Raw genomic sequence first — 17,478 nt, forward strand, 5'->3', positions numbered from 1 at the left:
GTTCTCAATTTCCCAATGCTGGGTCCAGATTCATCCCTGGAAATCATATCCCACATTGCCAGGGAGAGTTACACCACTGGGAGTCAGGTCCCACATAGGGGGGAGGGAGGTGAGATCATCCACCAAGGTGGTTTAGCTAGAGAGAGAGGGTCACATCTGAGCAACAAAGAGGCACTCGGGGAGAGACAGGCACATTTATAGGCATTTCCCTGTTAAGCTGTGCTCTAAGATTCAATTCTGAGTTTACACATTGTAGTTAGTCCATGTTGGTGAGGCATTATAGTGTCTGCCTTGGTTTCTGGTGTATTTCACTCAAAATGCTGTCTATAGGATCCAGTCACATTGTGGCATGTCTTACAGCTTCACTTCTTCTCATAGTTGCTCAATATTCCATTGTATGCATACACCACAGCTCACCACTCCATTCTTCAGTCATTGTACACTTAGGCCACCTCCACCCACTGCAAATCAGGAACATTGCCTCCACAAACACCAGTGTGCAAATGTCCACTCTTGTCTTCCAAGTACACTTCCCATAATGAGGTTGCAGGACCTTATGGCTCCCATATAATTAGCTTCTTGGGGAGCCACCACACTGACCTCCAGAAAGGCTACACCATTCTGTCTCCTCATGAACAGTAAATAGGTACATCCCTCTCTCCATCTTTTCTCCAGCAGTTTTATTCATATTTATATTTTTCCTACAATTTTATAGAGATATATTCACATACCATACACTTATACACAGTGTACAGTCAGTTTTTCATGGTATCATCATATAGCTGTACAAGTATCACCACAGTTGGCACTTGAACATATTGATTACTATGAAAAAGTACGTCTCAGTGTATAATAAAAAAAGATTATAAAAAGAAAAATAAAATGTCATACAATACAATATGATGGTAAGGACAGAAAACAAAAACAATACCAAAAATCCTATATCCCTCCCTTATGTCCCCCCTCATATACATTTAACTTTGGTATATTGCCTTTGTTACATATAATGGAAGCATATTACAATGTTACTGTTGACCATAGTCTACAGTTTGCTTTGATTATGTTATTTTCCAAATACCATCCCTTTTCAACACTCTGCATGGTTGAAATTTATTTGTTCTCCCACATGCAAAAACATTTTTATATTTTCACATTTAGCAACAGTCATTGGCCACTGCAGTTTTTGCAAGTTGTACAGTCATAGTCTTTATCATCTATCTTTAAGTCTGGTGTCATACATTCCCCTAGTCCACCTCTTTCAGTTTTACTCAGAGACATCTTTGTTCAGTGTACTTAAAATATAGCACTACCTTCACACAGTATTATGCTATCTATTTCTGGATCCATACAATCAATCCTGCTGAACATTCTGTAGTTCTTCAGCATCAGATGCCCAATCTCTACCTTCTTTCTATCACCTGGTAGCCTGTGTTATCAGCTTTTAACTCTCAAAGTTTGCTCATAAATGTAAGTTCATATTAGAGAGACCATACAGTATGTGTACTTTTGTTTCTGGCTAACTTCACTCAACATAATTCGTCAAGGTTCATCCATGTTATTGTATATTCCATGTCTTTGTTCTCTCTCACAGCTGCATAATATTCCACCATGTGTATATACTAGTTTGTTTATCCACTGATCTGTTGACGAACATTTGGCCTGCTTCCATCTCTTGGCAATCGTGAATAATGCTGCAATAAACATTGGTTTAAAAATGTCCATTTGTGTCTTAGCTTTCAGTTCCTTTTAGTAGATACCTAGTAATGGAATAGCTTGGTCATATGGCAAATCTATACTTAGCTTCCTGAGGAATCTCCAGAGTGGTTACACTGTTCTAAATTCCAGAGTGTCTTCCAGAGTGGTTACACCATTCTAAATTCCTACCAACAATGAATAAGTGTGCCTCTTTCCCCACATCCTCTCCATCACTTGTAATTTTCTGTTTTTGGATAATGGCCATTCTAGTAGGTGTGAGATGATATCTCATTGTGGTTTTGATTTTCATTTCCCTAACAGCCAGTGAAGTTGAGCATTTTTTCATATGTTTTGGGCCATTTGTATTTCCTCTTCAGAAAAGTGTCTGTCCATGTCTTTTGCCCATTTATTAATTGGGTTGTTTGTCTTCCTGTGGTTGAATTGTAGGGTCACTTTATATATTCAGGATATTAAACCCTTATCTGATTTGTAGTTTCCAAATATAGTCTCTCATTGTGTAGGTTGCCTTTTTACTTTTCTGACAAAGTCCTTTGATGTACAAAAGTGTTTAATTTTGAGGAGATCCCATTTGTCTATTTGTTCTTTGGTTGCTTGTGCTTTGGGTGTAAGGTCTAGCAAAACACCACTTACCAGAAGAGCTTTAAGATATTCCCCTACATTTTCTTCTAAGAGTCTCATGGTTTTAGCATTTATGTTTATGTCTTTGATCCAGTTGGAGTTAATTTTTGTATAAGGTGTGGTGTAGGGGTCCTCATTCATTCTTTTGGAAGTGGATATCCAATTCTCCAAACATCATTTATTGAAGAGGTTGTTCTGTCCCAGTTGCTGTGGCTGATTGCCTTGTCAAATATCAATTTGTCCACAGATGTGAGAGTCTACTTCTGAACACTCAGTTGAGTTCCATTTGTCAGTATCTTTGTCCTGATGCCAATATTGTGCTGTTTTGAGCACTGTAGCTTTGTAATGTGCTTCAAAGTCAGGTAGTGTGAGTCCTCCCACTTCATTTCTCTTTCTCAAGATATTTTTGGCTATTCATGGCACCTTGCCCTTCCAAATAAATTAGGTTATTGGTTTTTCTATTTCTGCAAAGTAGGTTGTTGGGGATTTTAAATTGGTATTGCATTGAATCTACAAATCTGTTTAGGTAGAATTGACATCTTAATTATATTTAGTCTTCCAATCCATGAACATGGTATGTTTCTTCCATTTTTTTTAAGGTCCTGTTTGATTTCTTTTATGCAGTTTCTTGTAGTTGTTTTTAAATAGGTCTTTGTGGCCTTTGTTATGTTTATTCCTAAATACTTGATTCTTTTGGTTGCTATTGTAAGTGGAATTTTTTTATTTCTTCCTCTTCTTCCACATTACTTGTGTATAAGAACACTAGAGATGCTTGCATGTTGAGCTTGTAGCCTGCCACTTTCTGTATTCATTGATTAGCTCTAATAGCTTTGCTGTAGATTTCTCTGGATTTTCTACATATAGAATCATGTCATCTGCAAACAGTGAAAGTTTTACTTCTTCCTCTCTAATTTGGATGCCTTTTATTTCTTTTTCTTGCCTAATTGCTCCAGCTAGAACTTTCAGCACACTGTTGAATAACAATGGTGACAGTGGGCATCCATGTCTTGTTCCTGATCTTAAAGGGAAAGCTTTCAGTCTCTCCCCATTGAGTATGATGTTGTCTGTGGTTTTTTCATATCTTGCCTTTATCATATTGAGAAAGTTCCCTTCTATTACTATCCTTTGAAGTGCTTTCATCAAGAAAGGATGTTGAATTTTGTCAAATGCCTTTTCTGCATCAATTGAGATGATCATATGGTACTTTTGCTTTCATTTATTGATATTGTTTATTATGTTAATTGATTTTCTTGTATTGAACCAGCCTTCCATGCCTGGATTAAATCCCAGCTTGTTGTGGTGTATAATTTTTTTAATGTGCTGCTGGATTTGATTTACAGCTATTTTGTTGAAGATTTTTGTATCTATATTCATTAAAGGGATTGATCTTTAATTTTCTTTTTTTTTTTTTGTAGTTTCTTTGTCTGATTTTGGTATTAGGGTGATGTTGGCTTCATAGAATGAGTTGGGTAGTTTTCCCTCCTCTTCAATTTTTTTGAAGATTTTGAGCAGGACTGGTATTAATTCTTTCTTGAATGCTTGGTAAACTTCACATGTGAAGCCATCTGGTCTTGGGCTTTCCTTTTAGGGGAGCTTTTTGATGAGTGACTCAATCTCTTTACTTGTGATTGGTTTGTTGAGATCATCTGTTTTTTCTTGGGTCAGTGTTGGTTGTTTATGCTTTTCTAGGAAGTTGTCCATTTTGTATAAGTTGTCTATTTTATTAGCATATAGTTGTTCATAGTATCTTCTCATTTTCTCCTTTATTTCTGCAGGGTCAGTAGTTATGTTTCCTTTCCCATTTCCAATTACATTTATTTGCATCTGCTCTCTCTCTCTCTCTCTCTCTCTCTCTCTCTCTCTCTCTCTTTTTTGTTAGCCTATCTGTGGATCCATCACTTTTGTTGATTTTCTCAAAGAACCATCTTCTGGTTTTGTTGATTCTCTCTCTTGTTTTCCTGTTCTCAGTTTCATTTATTTCTGCCCTAATCTTTGTTATTTCTTTCCTTCTGTTTGCTTTGTGGTTAGTTGTGCTCTTCTTTCTCTAGTTTCCTCTAGTTCTTCCAGGTGGGCAGTTAATTCCTCAATTTTTGCTCTCTCTTCTCTTTTAATATAAGCATTCAGGGCAATAAATTTCCCTCCCCAGCACTGCCTTTGCTACAAAAATCCCATAAATTTTTGATATGTTGTGTATTCATTGTCATTTTCCTTGAGGTATTTCCTAATTTCTCTTGATTTCTTCTATTTTCTTCCGTTTACCCACTGGTTTTCTAAAAGTGTGTTGTTTAGCCTTCATACTATTTGTGAGTTTTACAATCTTCTGCCTGTTATTTATTTCCAATTTCATTTTGTTATGATTCAAGATAGTGTTTTCATAGTATCAATATTTTTAATTTGTTGACACTTGCTTTGTGATACAGCATGTGGTCTATCCTATAGAATGTTCCATGAGCACTTGAGAAAAACTTGTTTCCTGCTGTTGTGGTATGTAGTGTTGTATAAATGTCTGTCAAGTCTAGTTCATTTATCTCACAATTCAACATCTCTGTTTCCTTGTTGATCCTCTGTCTAGATATTCTATCCATTGATGAGAGCACTGTATTGAAGTCTCCAACTATTGTTTTGGAGTTATCTACTTCTCCTTTATGTGTTCTCAGTGTTTGCCTCATGAATGTTGGGGCACTCTGGCTTGGTGCATAGATATTTATGATTGTTATGATTCCTTGATGAATTGACCCTTTTGTTGTTATGTAATATCCTTCTTTGTCTCTTTTAATTCTTTTACTTTTGATGTCTACTTTGTCTGATATTAATATAGCTACTCCCACTTTTTTCTGGTTGCTGTTTGCATGAAATATCTTTTTCCATCCTTGCTCTTTAAGCCTATTTTTGTCCTTTTTACAAAAGTGTGTTTCTTGTAGACAGCATATAGATGAGTCCTGTTTTTTAATGCATTCTGTTACTCTGTGTCTTTTTCTTGTGGAGTTTAAGCCATTAACATTTAGTGTTATATCTGTAAGGACAGTGCTTTCATCTGTCATTTTGTCTTTCAGATTTTATATGTCACATCTCATTTCTTCACCTCTCTCTTTTTACCCTTCCTGATAATCTTCATTCCTATATTCTTCTCCAAACCACTGTCTCCTACCTTTTCCTATCAGCCTGTAGCACTACCTTTAGTGTTTCTTGTAGCACTGGTCTCTTATTCATAAACTCTCTCAGTGTCTGTTTTGTCTGAAAATATTTTAATCTCTCCCTCATTTTTGAAGGACAGTTTTGCTGGGTATAGAATTCTTGGTTGGCAGTTCTTCTTTCTGTATCTTAAATACATCATACCACGATCTTCTCACCTCCATGGTTTCTGTGGAGAAATCTGTACATAATCTTATCAGGCTACCCTTGTATGTGATGGATTGCTTTTCTCTTGTTGCTTTCAGAATTCTCTCTTTCTCTTTTCATTGGACAATCAGTTCAGTGTCTTGGAGTAAGTCTATTGGGGTCTACCCTGTTTGGGGTGCACTGTACATCTTGATTCACTAATTTTCTGTCTTCCATAAGAGTTGGGAAGTTTTCAAAGATTTTTTTCTTTTATTATTCTTTTTCCCCCCTTTTCCCCTCTCTTCACCCTCTGGGACACCCATAACACATATATTTGTGCATTTCATGTTGTCACTCAGCTCTTTAAGACCCTGCTCATATTTTTCCATTCTTGTTAACCATCTGTTCTTTTGTGTGTGTGAATTCAGATATCTGGTCTTCCAATCTACAGATCTATTCCTCTGCCTGTTTAAATCTACTTTTATATCCCTATATTGTCTTTTTCATCTCCTCCATTATGCCCTTCATTCCCATAAGTTCTGCCATTTGTTTTTCACATTTATGAATTCTTTCTTATTGTCTTCTAGTATCCTCCTTATATCCTTCATCTCTTTTGCTATGTCTTCCCTCAGTTCATTGACTTGATTTTTGAGTTAATTTAGATTTGTTTGAACATTTCCAATTAGTTCTTCCTTCAGTTAATATAACTGAATTAGCAATAATTGCTTCAACCTTCTATCTCGGTTGAACTATTAGTTTGTTCCTTTGGCTGGTCCATATTTTTGTTTTTCCTAGTATGGCTTATTATCATAAGCATCTTACTTTCTTGATTAATTTAGTCTGGAGCTTGTTTCACTCTTTTACCTAGGGGTTTCTTGTAGGTTGGCTTTGTTCTCTAACCTTTGGTTTTCAGGTCAGCTTATTCTAGACCTTTAACTTATATTCTGTTTAGTTGATCAGTTTTTCACCTCTTGTTTTTCTGTTTCTTGCCCTGCCTCTATGTAGTCTCTTTGGGTGGTGGTCTCCTCAGCTATGGTCAACCCTAGTCAGGTTTTCCCAGTCCAGAGAATCCAAGGTCTCAGGAGGAGTTTATGGAGTTTCCTTGAGAATGGGACCCTCCTGTGAGGTCTTTAGACTCTGTGCTTCTCCTATCCTATCCAGAAAGTGGTGTTTGCCAGCCAGAAATTCCCCCATGAGTGTAAGGAAGCTTGGAGCCTTTACTTCTCCTCATGACCCTGACCCTCTCAGGGTGTGGCTGACTGAGCTAGTTTCTGAATTCCAGCACCTGGGGTCTGAGTTCCCAAAAGGAGGGTGTTCTAGCTTGCTAATGCTGCTGGGATACAAAACACCAGAAATTGGATTTTATAAAGGGGGGTTTATTTGGTTACAAAGTTACAGTCTTAAGGTCATAAAGTATCCAAGGTAAGTCATCAACAATTGGGTACTTTCACTGGAGGATGGCCAATGGTGTCCAGAAAACCTCTGTTGGCCAGGAAGTCACATGGCTACCATCTGCCCCAAAGTTCTGGTTTCCAAATGTCTTTCTCCCAAGATGTTCCTCTCTAGGCTGCAGTTCTTCAAAAATGTCACTCTTAGTTTCTGTTGGGGTGTTTGTCCTCTCTTAGCTTCTCTGGAGCAAGAGTCTGCTTTCAACAGCCATCTTCAAACTGTCTTTCATCTGCAGCTACTCTCTCAGCTTCTGCACATTCTTCAAAGTGTCCCTCTTGGCTGTAGCAAGCTTGCTTCTTCTGTCTGAACTTATGTAGTGCTCTAGCAAACTAATCACTGTCCATGCTGAATGGGCAGGGCCACACCTCCATGGAAATTATCCAATCAGAGTTATCACCTCAGTTGGGTGGGGCACATTTCCATGTAAACAACCTAATCCAAACATTCCAGCTTGATCCCCACTAATATGTCTACCCCACAAGATTGCATCAAAGAACATGGCTTTTTCTGGGGGACATAATACATTCAAACTTACACATTCCACCCCCTGAACCCCAGGAAAGCATTTTCTTTGCAAATACAAAATGCATTCAACTGATCACAATATCACAAAAACTTACTTCTTCTCAGTAACAATAGGTAAGTACAAGTTCCCATCAAAATCAGCCCAAGGCATGGTTTGTTCTAAGGCATAATTCCCCTCTATCTGTGGACCTGTGAAATGTAGAATATGTTATGTACTTCCAATATACAAAGAAGGGACAGTCATAGGGTAAAATATTCCCATTTCCATAAGGAGAAACTGAAAGGAAAATAGGGTTAATATGACCAAAATAGTTCCTAAAACCCACCGGGCAAACTCCATTAGATTTCAAAGTATGAGAGTCATTTACAGAATGATGATGCGTCCTTGGGGCTTGAGAGAGCAGGAGCTTAACCCTTCCTATGTGCCTTTGTCACAGCTCTTTCCTCTCCAAACAGGTGAGTGCTCCAACATATCCACACATGGGAGAGACCACCTTCTTGGCCCCACCCTCCTCAAACATCAGGGCAGCACCTGGATTCTCTTCCATCTCTGGGGCACACACTCAACACCTTCGGATCAGTGGGGTGGTGGCCAGGCTCTCCTCAACCTCCAGGGCAAACTCACCCTTTCCATGTGTGTGGGCTACTCCACTCTCCCAGCCTGAGACCTCTTGACTCCAGACCTCAATCTCCATGACTCCATCTTTGAAGAAATTGTTCCTTCAATTTGTTCCCTGTCTGTCTCCTCCAGTCCAAACCAGCAGCAGCTCTGTCTATAAAGATCTTATCTTTATATCAAAAATTCTGTTGCCCTCACATGAAGCACACAGGGGTCAAAGCCATAAGACAATGGGACCTTCCAAAAATTCTCTCTTGATAACTCCATCTTCAATCCTGGCTTGTACTGAAATGGTGGCTGGGTTCCATGTTTGGTTAAATCCTCATGTTGGGCTGTATCTTCTGGCGTCTCATTTTTGGAAATCCAGAATTCTCCAAATTATCAGTTTCTGGTTTCCTTGTACCCCAGAGTTCAATTCTAAGTTTATCTCTGTCCTGTCACATTTTACCATAAGCTGCAAGTAGAAGCCAGGCTACTTCTTCCATATTTTGCTTGGAGATCTCATCGGCTAAGTATTCCAGGTTGTCACTTTCATGTTTTGCCTTCCATCCAACACCAGAACTCCATTTTGCCAAATTCTCTACCACTTTAAAACAAGGATCACCTTCCTCCCAGTTTGAAACAGCACATTCATCATTTCTGCTCAAGGTCTTATCAGAAGTATCTTTAAAGTCCATATTTCCACAGTCTCTTCAAAGCTGTTTAGGCCTTTTCTATCAATCCCCTCACAATTCTTCCAGAATCTTCCCCTTATCCATTTATTTTTTTATTTTATTTTTTTAAATCTTCATTTTATTGAGATATATTCACATACCACGCAGTCATACAAAACAAATCATACTTTCGATTGTTTACAGTACCATTACATAGTGGTACATTCATCACCCAAATCAATCCCTGACACCTTCATTAGCACACACACAAAAATAACAAGAATAATAATTAGAGTGAAAAAGAGCAATTGAAGTAAAAAAGAACACTGGGTACCTTTGTCTGTTTGTTTCCTTCCCCTATTTTTCTACTCATCCATCCATAAACTAGACAAAGTGGAGTGTGGTCCTTATGGCTTTCCCAATCCCATTGTCACCCCTCATAAGCTACATTTTTATACAACTGTCTTCGAGATTCATGGGTTCTGGGTTGTAGTTTGATAGTTTCAGGTATCCACCACCAGCTACCCCAATTCTTTTTTTTTTTTTGATTTTTATATAGATTTATTCTCAATAATAGAATTGAAGATGATAATTTCCATACATATTAAATAACTTTAGGTAGTAGAGAAGTAGAACAAAATTTCTGCTATTTTCATGATGTTATATATGAAGAAATATTTTCTTTTTGTTATTTTGAGTATGATTCAGACCACTTAACAATTTTAAATGATTGTGTTGATGTTTTTAGGTGATTTTGGAGCTTACCAAACAACAGAAAGAAGAAGATACGATTTTAGTGCTTAATGTCACTCAGTTAGGAACAGAAGCTACAGTGAGAACATTTGACTTAACTGCAGTATCTTATTTAAAGAGAATCAGTGTGGATTACCATGAAATTCAAGGTAATAGCCATAAAAATAGAAGTAACAGCCAGTAGCAAATATAATAGCCCTTTAGAGTATCTGAAACACATTGGTTTATAAAATATTTATAATAAATAATGGCTAGGATTGTTACAAGCACTTTTTTTTAATCATCATTTTATTGAGATATATTCACATACCACGCAGTCATACAAAACAAATTGTACTTTCAATTGTTTACAGTACCATTACATAGTTGTACATTCATCACCTAAATCAATCCCTGACAGCTTCATTAGCACACACACAAAAATAACAAGAATAATAATTAGAGTGAAAAAGAGCAATTGAAGTAAAAAAGAACACTGGGTACCTTTGTCTGTTTGTTTCCTTCCCCTATTTTTCTACTCATCCATCCATAAACTAGACAAAGTGGAGTGTGGTCCTTATGGCTTTCCCAATCCCACTGTCACCCCTCATAAGCTACATTTTTATACAACTGTCTTCGAGATTCATGGGTTCTGGGTTGTAGTTTGATAGTTTCAGGTATCCACCACCAGCTACCCCCAATTCTTTAGAACCTAAAAAAGGGTTGTCTAAAGTGTGCATAAGAGTGCCCACCAGAGTGACCTCTCGGCTCCTTTTGGAATCTCTCTGCCACTGAAGCTTATTTCATTTCCTTTCACATCCCCCTTTTGGTCAAGAAGATGTTCTCCGTCCCACGATGCCAGGTCTACATTCCTCCCCCGGGAGTCATATTCCACGTTGCCAGGGAGATTCACTCCCCTGGGTATCTGATCCCACGTAGGGGGGAGGGCAGTGATTTCACCTTTCAAGTTGGCTTAGCTAGAGAGACAGGGCCACATCTGAGCAACAAAGAGGCATTCGGGAGGAGGCTCTTAGGCACAACCATAGGGAGGTCTAGCCTCTCCTTTGCAGCAACCGTCTTCCCAAGGGTAAAACCTGTGGTAGAGGGCTCAACCCATCAAACCACCAGTCCCCTCCCCTTATCCATTTAAAAAGCCACTGCAACAGGTTTGGTATTTGCAAACTCAGCAGCACCAGCACCCCACTTCTCTTGTACCAAAGTCTGTTCTAGTTTGCTAATGTTGCCGGGATGCAAAACACCAGAAATGGATTGGGTTTTATAGAGGGCATTTATTTGGTTACAAAGTTACAGTCTTAAGGCCATAAAGTGTCCAAGGTAAGCCATCAACAATCAGGTACCTTCACTGGAGGATGGCCAATGGTGTCTGGAAGACCTCTGTTAGCTGGGAAGGCACATGGCTACCATCTGTTCCAGAGTTCTTGTTTCAAAATGGCTTTCTCCCAGGACATTCCTCTCTAGGCTGCAGTTCCTCAAAAATGTCACTCTCAGTTGCTCTTGGGGTTCTTGTCTTCTCTTAGCTTCTCCAGAGCAAGAGTCTGCTTTCAACAGCCATCTTCAAACTGTCTCTCATCTGCAGCTATTCTCACAGCTTCTGTGCATTCTTCAAAGTGTCCCTGTTAGCTGTAGCAACCTTGCTCCTTCTGTCTGAGCTTGTATAGTGCTCTGGTAAACTAATCAATGCCCATGCTGAATGGGCAGGGCCACACCTCCATGGAAATTATCCGGAGTTATCACCCACAGTTGGGTGGGGCACATTTCCATGTAAACAACCTAATCCAAAAGTTCCAACTTAATCCCCACTGATACGTCTGCCCCACAGGATTGCACCAAAGAGTATGGATTTTTCTGGGGGACATAATGCTTTCAAAGTGCCCCTTTTTTCTTAGGAAGTTAAGATATTTAGCAAATTTTCTCCACCTCTAGACTTATTGCTTTATCTCTCAGAGCTATTTTAGCTCTGCTCTTGCCTGAGCCCAAATTGCAAGACTTTGGGGCTTTCTGTAATGGGCTTCTTAAAATAATTATTTTTTAAAAAAGAGAAAAATTTAAAAAAGAAAAAAAGAGTCCAGTATGGACTATTTACAGCCCTTGCAGATCTAATGGGCTATTGAAATGCTAAAAGACAAATAGTTGAAGGCAATTAAGGAACAGTCAAGAAAGCAGAGAAACCAGCTTTTCAGACAAATGCTCTAGTCCCCTGGAATTGCATATGTGCCTGATTCTGTTTGAGACCTGCCCTTCTCTGTATTGTATTCACCCAAACTCCAAAAAAGCCTGTTTTTATTTTTTAATTTTTTAACTTTTTTTATTTTTTGCTGTTTTTGCTAGCCTATCTCCTCTCCACTAGGCTGACCGCTCCCAGATTCTCCAGTGTCTCATCTCAGTCTATCTATGTTTGGAGTTTTTGTTCGGGAACCTGAGCTTGTCAGTCAGAGCTGCAACTGCAGTTCTTCCTCCTGATTCTCAGCACTCACAGCCCCTCCTCCCTCAGGACTGTGCCTGGCAGGGAGGGGCACAGGCCCCTGGCCATGAGAACACACAGATTTTGCTGATCTCAGCTGCTTCACGTGTCTGTGAGTGTTGCATGATGCATGTCCAAACCCAAATACCTCTGCAGTGTCTGGTCCATGCAGTTCCTGGATTTCTACCAACTGCCCTGGAGGAGTAATTTAAACCCACACCTCTTCACTCCACCATCTTGCCCTGACTCCTCTGAAGATCTTTTCAGGCATTTTTTGCCATGTGTGTATTCTCTTTGAAAAAAATGTTTATTCATGTCTTTTGCCTATTTTTAATTTGGCTGTCTTTTATTGGTTGAGTTGTATGATCTCTTTATATATCCTGGATATTAAACCCTTGTCAGATATATGGTTTCTAAATATTTTCTCTCATTGAGTCAGTTGGATTTTCACTCTCTTATAGTGTCCTTTGATGCACAAAAGTATTCCATTTTGAAGAGGTCCCATTTACCTATTTTTTCTTTTATTGCTTGTGCTTTGCATGTAAAGTCTAAGAAATCACTTCCTACCACAAGATCTTGAAGAAGCTTCCATACATTCTTTTTGTGATATTAGCTGGAATAGGATTTTGGAACTCCCAATTTTTATTTGTTGTTACAGTAAAGTACAAAATATCAGGGTTGTTTGACACTTTTTTCCCTAAATGGAAACATTCACTGAAAAAGGTTTAAAGATGTAAGACCAGATCTTTCTCCAAAATGAATGAATGACATCAGTTCTATTTCTTAGATTTCTTAGGGAGGTTACTATCCAGCCATTGGGCTTTTATTTTCAATTCATTACTTGGATAGATTGTGGGGATATGATGGGAGGGGCAAGGTCTCAGCAGAGAAAGCAACTTATGAGTAGGCAGAGAGTCTGCTTCTACCCTGAAGTGATTGTTATATCTTAACTGAATTGCATATATATATGGACTTGTTTCACAGTGAAATCAAAAGGTAGCTGAATGAATGGACCTTTGCTATTCTGGCAGGTGTTGTTAACTCCAGTATTTACTTTCCAGCAGAAAGGTGAAAAGATGTCTTCACAGGGAATTTTGATTCCCTCAGCTCCTCAGAGTGTGGTCCAGAATCAAATCATGCCAGACTTGATATACTGCTGAGGTAAATGATCCAGTGTTCAGTTGATGAACTACTTCCTGAAAATATTTCATTTCCCCAAAGGGAGTTACTGGTTGACGATGATGGAGGGGAAGCATAAGTATATCTGATCCAATATAGTAGGTCCTCTTAGTATGGTTTTCCCAATGCCTCCAAATGTCATTATTGGTTCTAGTCTGAGAGATCTTGGATGCAGAGTGGGCTCTGACAAAGCCCTCAAGTGTTTAGGGTTTGCATAGTTCTTCCATTGGTAATTGAATCAAAAACAGCTCTTCTGATAGCATGTGTTTGGCACTTGGCCAAGCTTCTCCAGTGGCCTTTCCCTAAGCTCTTTGTTCCTCCAGTGGTATAAAGACCCTATGTGGGCTCAAGAACAACTCCTAGTCACTACAAGGTCCTCCTTAAAGGGCCTAGAGAATGCTCCTTCCTTACCTGCCCCCAAATGTAGGCTGAGAAAAGAAATGGGAGCAGGGAATTCCCACCAATTTGGGGGATTAAAGCTTTCAGCTGCCTTTTCAAGGACAGAATCCAGCCCAATTCAGTACATTCTGATACCTTTTAAGTGCTCTATACTACAGGTTTGTTCTCTATGAAAATTCTGGCTAGAGAAGAGGAAAGTCCTTTGTTCAAGTATCTGTGTCTTCAATGTGAAGTCAGCAAGACCATGCTTTAGAAATTCCATGGGAGAGGGAGGGACTTCAACCTCATCAGAAGTATACTAAGACTCCTTACTGTTGGATAAGGAGGATCAGAAGTCAAAGTCAAGCAGAAAGCCACTGCCTCCCCCAAAACTTCCCTTTTCATCATGAAATTAAGGATGGTGCAGAGTCAGGCCCTGTTCTGGTTTGCCAGAACTGCCACGACGCAAAATAACAAAAATGGATTGGATTTTATAAATGGGGGTTATTTCATTACAAATTTACAGTCCTAAGGCCACAAAAGTGTCCAGACTAAGCCATCTACAAGACAATACCTTCACTGAAGGATGGCTGATTCTGTCCAGAACACCTCTGTCAGCTGGAAAGGTACATGGCTGGCATCTGCTTGTCCTTTGCTCCTGAGTCATATTTCAAAATAGCGTTCTCCAAAATGTCTCTGGACTTCTGTCTTCACTCCTCTGTCTCAGCTCCTGTGTGTACTTGCTTCTTCCTCCCAGAGCATTTCTTTCTAAGCATCTCGGGGTCCTCTCTTAGCTTCTCTGGGGCAAACTCTGTGCTTCGTCTCTTAGCTTAGATTTTCCAAACATCCTTCTCTCTGCATCTCCACGTGTCTCCAAGCATCATCATCTGTGTTGGCTCCTGAGCCCTCTTATGTACTCCTGTGAAGCAATCAAGACCCACCCTGAATGGGTGGGGTCCATACCCCCATGGAAATAATTCAAGCAAAGTTATCACCCACAGCTGGGTGAGTCACATCTCCATGGAAACACTTAATCAAATGGTTCAACCTAAGATTGGGTTAAAAAGATCATGACTTTTGTGGGGGATATAATACATCCAAACTAGCACAGGCCCCAAGAGAGGAAGCACACAAATGCAACTGGAATTTCCCAGTGGCTGGGGAGCCAGATCCTCTGTTGTCTCCCTATGTCAGGTCAGGAGACTGATAGCTTCCAATCAAATCACTTTAAGGAAGCAATGCTTAATTTAACAACTTTGAAGATTTTCAACAGCATCTGTGTTTCATATTTCACTAGAGTTAAGTTTACTGGTCCCAAATTCTATCCTAGGGAGGACCACTATTTTTCTGGTAAGCTAACATCTTTTTGGTCCAAAGAAACAAATGAATTTTAGGTAACATAACCAAAGATTTAGAAGTTAGGTTAAAGTACAGAAAGCCCGAGAGGCCAGAAATGAATCCAAATGTGATGGAGAGAAAGAGAACCATTTCTAGGAAGACTTTTTATTGGTGAAACAGAGGTATATGTTTCAAGGGTATGGGTGGGGAATGGAAGGGAGGGTGAAACTGCATGAAAAGATGTATAGATTCTCATTGGAATGGGGGAAGTCATGATCCAGGTTCTGGAAAGTCTCTTCCCATCGATTACTGTCATTGTCCAAAGATCATAAAAACAGGGTTTTGCCCACGCAATTTGTGCCATTCCCTACTGGCCTCAAGCTCTGTCAGTCAAGAGGTGCACCCCCATGGCAAGAAAGGCAAACCCAGGGTTTGCCTCCCCTGGCCTCTGAAATATTCTGCAAATTTTCTTCTATTAGCATGTCCCTCTGCAAGATAAACAACCCTGAGCCCAGATACCCAGGGTTGTGTCTCTATAAGGCACTGAAGAAGTCAGTGCAAGCCCTCAGGATTGGAATGTGTGCACTGCTCAGATCATATACTCTCAGCAGATGGGACAGTCATTCATGTGCTTGCCACATTTGGTGCAGGTTGCCATGTGGCCACACTCCAGCAGAATACAGTCAAGGGGTGAGGCCATACAGATCTTACACAGGTGCAGTCTGGGTGGGCAGCCACAGCAGATTTTATCACATGGGCAACCTGCTGCAACTGGTTCTGTCTGGATGGACAGCCTGAATAGGCCCCTCCATCCCAGGGATTCAGGATGAAAGCCTATTCCAACCCTAGGTACAGCTCCTTCCCTTACCCAACAGGCTCTGAAACAAGCTGCAAGGCCTGTGGCATCCTTTTTGGGAACACAGTCAGAAGGCAGACCTGCATGAACTGTAAGAAAAATTTCTGCATGACCTGTTCAAGCTAAGAGGGGTCTAGGCCCATCTTTGTCTTCTCTGCCGATGGTTCCAAGCTACAGCCTTTCAGCAGGAGGAGATCATGAAGATAAAGTTGAAGAATCTGAGGGACTATCTCAGCCTCCATACCATCTCTGCTGAAACATGCCAGGGGAAAGAGAATCTGGTGTTCTTGGTGCTTGGCCAGAAACCTGTAATATCTCAGGAGGGTGGGACTCACGACCCCACCTTGTCCCTGAACTTCCCCAAGCAGCAGGCCTTCCTGACCCAACACAGCACCTCCTACCTCACCCAACCTCCCTCTTCACCTACACAAGCCACCATTGTTGGCCCATCTGGGACTCAGAAAAATCAGCAGGCCAATGGCCATGTGTCTCAAGACCAAGAGGAACCCTTCTACCTAGAAAACACAGCCAGAGTACATGCTGAAGATGAGACCCAGTCCATCAACACAAAGGACAGCTTCATTATGGGCTGGAGGGCTTCTCTGTCTGACCTGAACAATCTGGAAGACATTGAAGTGCTGACTGTGCAACATCTGAAATAAATCCTGGCCCATGACTTTGTCAGTTACAAGGGCTGCTGTGAGAAGTGGTAGCTGATGGAGAGGGTGACTCAGCTGTACAAGGATCAAAAGGTACTCCAGCACCTGGTGTGTCATGCTGAAGATCAAAATGGGAGAGTGATGCTACCCAGCATGGAAGAGATCCATACATTTTTTTAGTTTCTTTTAGTCCTGAATCTTATATTTATGTCTTTGATTCATTTTTAGTTAATTTTCATATAGGGTTCAAGATAGGGGTCCTCTTTAATTCTTTTGGATATGGATATCTAGTTCTCCCAGCACCATCTGCTGAAGAGACTCCTTTGTCCCAGTATGGTGGACTTGACGGCAATATCAAAATCAACTGGCCATAGATATGACAGTCTATTTCTGAATGCTTAATTCAATTCCTTTCGTCAAAATGTCTATCTTTATTCTAACACCATGCTGTTTACATCACTGTAGCTTTGTTGTATACTTTAAAGTCAGGAAAAGAGAGTCCTCCAACTTCATTTTCCTTCTTCAAGAGGTTTTTTAGCTATTCACGGCCACTTACCCTTCCAAATAAATTGGGTAATTGGCTTTCCCAATTCAGCAAAGTAGGCTGTTGGAAATTTTATTGGGCTTGTATTGAATCTTTAAACGAACTTGGGAAGAACTGGCATACATCTCAATAGTACTTAGTTCTCCATTTCATGAACATGAAATGTCCTTCCATTTATTTAGGTGTTTGATTTCTTTTAGCAATGCTTTGTAGTTTTCTACATACATGCCCTTTACATCCTTGGTTATGTTATTCCTAGATACTAGATTCTTTTAGTTGCTATTGTAAATGGAATGTTTTTCTGATTTCAGCCTCAGATTGCTCATTATCAGTGTATAGAAACACTACTGATTTTTGTGTATTAATCTAGTATCCTATCAATTTGGTGAACTCCTTTAATACATCTAGTAGT

General features: G+C 39.8%; 1 pseudogene; it reads left to right on the forward strand.

Annotated features, from left to right (window-relative positions):
* Positions 1-16,702, forward strand: part of LOC119524076 — a 40,262-nt pseudogene extending 23,560 nt beyond the window's left edge.
* Positions 16,703-17,478: the final 776 nt, after the last annotated feature.

This window comes from Choloepus didactylus, chromosome Y, assembly GCF_015220235.1.
Source record: "Choloepus didactylus isolate mChoDid1 chromosome Y, mChoDid1.pri, whole genome shotgun sequence".
Lineage (NCBI taxonomy): Eukaryota > Metazoa > Chordata > Mammalia > Pilosa > Megalonychidae > Choloepus > Choloepus didactylus.